The 3606-nt window shown below is 44.8% G+C and overlaps 1 pseudogene; it reads right to left on the reverse strand.

Annotated features, from left to right (window-relative positions):
- Window positions 1-1299: 1299 nt before the first annotated feature.
- LOC102477958 (lysine-rich nucleolar protein 1 pseudogene) lies at window positions 1300-2751 on the reverse strand (annotated as a pseudogene).
- Window positions 2752-3606: the final 855 nt, after the last annotated feature.

Consider the following 3606-nt stretch of genomic DNA (forward strand, 5'->3'; position numbering starts at 1 on the left):
CACACTGAACTCTAAGCCATCCTTCTACCGGTTTGATGAAGCCAACAGTGATGATAGGACACAGAGGAAAAGGACGTTTCCTGGTAACCTGCTTAGTCAACCCCTACATCAAGACTACTGCCACCCGAGACACTGAATTTCCTGGTGTTCAGGTTGCCTGGGCTGGAATGTCTGAAGGGGGTGTTCAAGCCAAGTGATATAAAAACTGTATCCATCAGAACTTGTATTTGGGGATGCACAAAGGTAGGTGAATAGAAGGAAATGCCATTCAAGTCACTGTACCTAGAGCTGTGAGGCTTGTGTAGAGTTGACTTGGAAACACTGTTCCTACAGCTACTGAGGCAATTTAGTGTTGTCACCATGGGCCTTGGCATTCGACCACCACCACAGAAGTCGCCTGGGACTTTCTTCCTTGTGATGGGAAGGAATTTAACCAAAGACCTCCCTGGAAATTTGCCAGTGGTTCATTTGCAGAACTAACTGCTTTCTAAAAATGTCTTGTTCAGAATATAGTTAAAGCACCAAGCTCAGATCTCAGCTCAGCACTCGGAGTGGAAGGCAGCAGCTGAGAGAGAGAGAAGACTGACTCCCGGCAGTGGGGGCATTTAGAGGGCCTCTAAATGCTCAGCTCAGCCACACCTGCTTGGTGCAGGCCACCTAGATGCCTCTGCCTGCAGAGATTCCAAGACAGTGGGGAGGAAAATGAGCCCCTCTCTCACTGATTCCACTTCCAGTATGTAATACAGACATGTCATCAAACTTCTGTTTCTTCACTCAAAAGGCATTTTGATCCCCAAAGAATATTCTGGATGAAATTCCCTGGAGGAGGCATTCTGAGTAATGAATATTGGTTTAAGACTTGGGTACAAAAGGACAATATTTGGCACTTACTGGTTGTGTGACCCTGGACAATTTATTACTTTATCCCTGAACTTGAGTTGTTCATCTATAAGATGGGGATAATAATAGCACCCATTATGAAGATTAAATGCATGAATGCAAGAAAAGCACTTCAGTATGTGCCTGGCAGTTGCTAAACTCTCCACCTTAGCTGCCATTACTATCCACACTGAGGTCTTACAAACAGGGATGGAATGTCTGGATGGCCATTGTTTTCAGTCACTCATTCTCTTGGCCCCTGAAACGTGAGCTGCCCCCACTCCAGATCATTCAAGCCCAGCAGGATAGTTGTCCTTAATCCTTGCAGGTGTTTGATTCAAGACAACTGTCAGATGGCTTTCGTCTGCAAAACTGAGTAATAAAAGCAATTTTTGGGGGGGGAGGGGCAAACACTAGAGTTTAATATTCCAATTTGATTGACCTAGAAGCGTTCCTGTCAATATAAAAGATTTTGTTGGGGGCAGTGGAGAAGCCGAGGCCAGCTCCATGGTTGCACTTCCAGCTCATGGCACAGTCGTAGTACTGCTGCAGGTTCTGCTGCAGGCTGTTGGCTGCCTTCTTGCTGAGGGCCATGTTGGACCGTCCACTCATGCTTGAGGAGTAGTTGGATGAGGGGGAGTGGTTTTTTAAATCACCCATAAATTTGAGAAATTTCAGTTTCTGTTCCTCGCTTTCAAAACCAGCAGTATCCCACTGGCCAAAGTGGACTCCTGTCCTCCTGTTTTCAGATGCTTCCATTTTGCCAGACTCATGATAGATCTCTTCTTGCAAGGCCTTTTGCCTCACCTGGTCTATGTGCGCTTCATCCATGTTGTCCTTCTTTTCCAACATCACTTCTAGGCCTGTGTCTGGCTCCTCCTCCAAAGGATCTCCTGCTGCCCCACTCTCTTTCTTCTTCTTCTTCTTCTTCTTCTTCTTCTTCTTCTTCTTCTTCTTCTTCTTCTTCTTCTTCTTCTTCTTCTTCTTCTTCTTCTTCTTCTTCTTCCGCCGCCATGCCTTGCTGCTCCACCTTTTTCTTGGACTTCATTTTCTTCTTGGCTGGGACCTTCGGGCCATCTTCAGTTGGGATGTACTCTGGAGCCTCAATCCTGACCAGCTTCTTTTTGCTAACTTTCCTAGGGCTGCTCTCCATGGACCTGGAGAGCTTTGAGTGGCCCAGGAGAGTATCTCCTTCCTGGTGGATTTTCTTCTTCTTAATCTTCCTGCTGCCTTCCCTGGGGCTCCCCTGCTTCTGTTTCTGCCCCGAGGCTGTCTGGTCCTCACCCTCCTTCTCCTTGGAGCAACTGACAGAGCATCCTCAGTCTCACAGAATCAAGGGTCCTGGACTGTGAAAGCTGCACCATACTTGGCCTTTTTTTCCTTCTTGTGTTTTTTGAGCTTGTTGCCAACTCTGGTCACCTCCTCACTTGGTCTGTGGTCTGGGGAGGTCTTTGTCCCTGAGCCATGGGACACAGCCAGAGTTAACAAGGACTTCCTCTTTGTTTTCTTCTCCCCCCTGCGGACCTCAGAGTAACAAAGGGACTGCTTCCTGGGGCTGGGTGACTTGTCTGCTGGTCAAACATGCAACCGGGTCTCAGATTCCTGGGGCTCCTCACTGAGGGTGCTGTTGCCCTTCTTCTTTTTCTTCACTAGAGGCATCTCAGAGGCCTGTCCTTGGACCGCATTCTTAGAGATGGATGTGGCTCTTACAGGAGAACTGTCAGAGAAATATTTATCATTGTGTAAAACTGAGTATTGAGTCTCTGGTTCTTCGACCACCTTCTTTTTCTTCTTCTTCTGAGCCTTCTTCTTCTTCTTTTTCTTTTTTGGGAGCCCAAGGCCCTGGTCTACTTTTTGGGTCTTAGTGATCATTCCCTTAGGCCAGACTTCCTGCCTCCATGTGAAAGCCCACACTACCATGACCCAGAAACCCCATATGCTTCTTATTCATTATGACAAAGCATTTTCTTCCTCCTGTTATTTTTCCATGTCTAATCCTTTCTGATAGTTTGTAATCTCCTTGAAAGCAGGAACTATGTATTTTATATTTTATATTATTTATAGTTCTTAACACAGCATCTGACCCTTGGTAGGATATTAAATGACATTTACTGAAATAACGATTAGGTGAAAAACATCACATTCAGGAGATAAGATTAAATGTGTGTGTGTGCGTGTGTGCGTGTGTGTGTGTGTGTGTGTGTGTGTGAAATGTTCAGGCAGTAATAAAAGATTACGCTATTCCATAATAAAGTGTTAAACAATATGGTATAGAGCTCACAGAGAGAATGCTGCATGAGAACTAAAGTAGTCATTTGATTATTAAACCACCTAAACAAATAAAAAGTCAACCTTGGTCTAGGCCATGCAGTTTGAAAACAATTTCGCTAAGGGAAGAAATTCTGGTAGAGAATGACATGCATATATCTAGAGATGATGGTTCCAAGTAAATTAAACCTCATGAAAAAGTATGGAGTGCAACAATAATGATGACAAAAGATAAAGCTGAATACTTGACAGGATGTAGAACTGAGGAAAAGGAATTGAGCAGGTTATGGTTGTTAGGATCTGGATAGTTCAAAGAGCTTGGGAAGTCTTGACTTGATAATGCGGATCATTGGAAGTGTAAATGTGGAAGAAGAGGGGAGTCTTGGAGTATAGTTGTCTTTCCCTGTTACCTGGGGACTATAGAGTTTGGACGACAGAGAGGACGTTAGTTTTAAATAA

Source organism: Tupaia chinensis, unplaced genomic scaffold (genome assembly GCF_000334495.1).
Source record: "Tupaia chinensis unplaced genomic scaffold, TupChi_1.0 Scaffold139466_1, whole genome shotgun sequence".
NCBI lineage: Eukaryota > Metazoa > Chordata > Mammalia > Scandentia > Tupaiidae > Tupaia > Tupaia belangeri.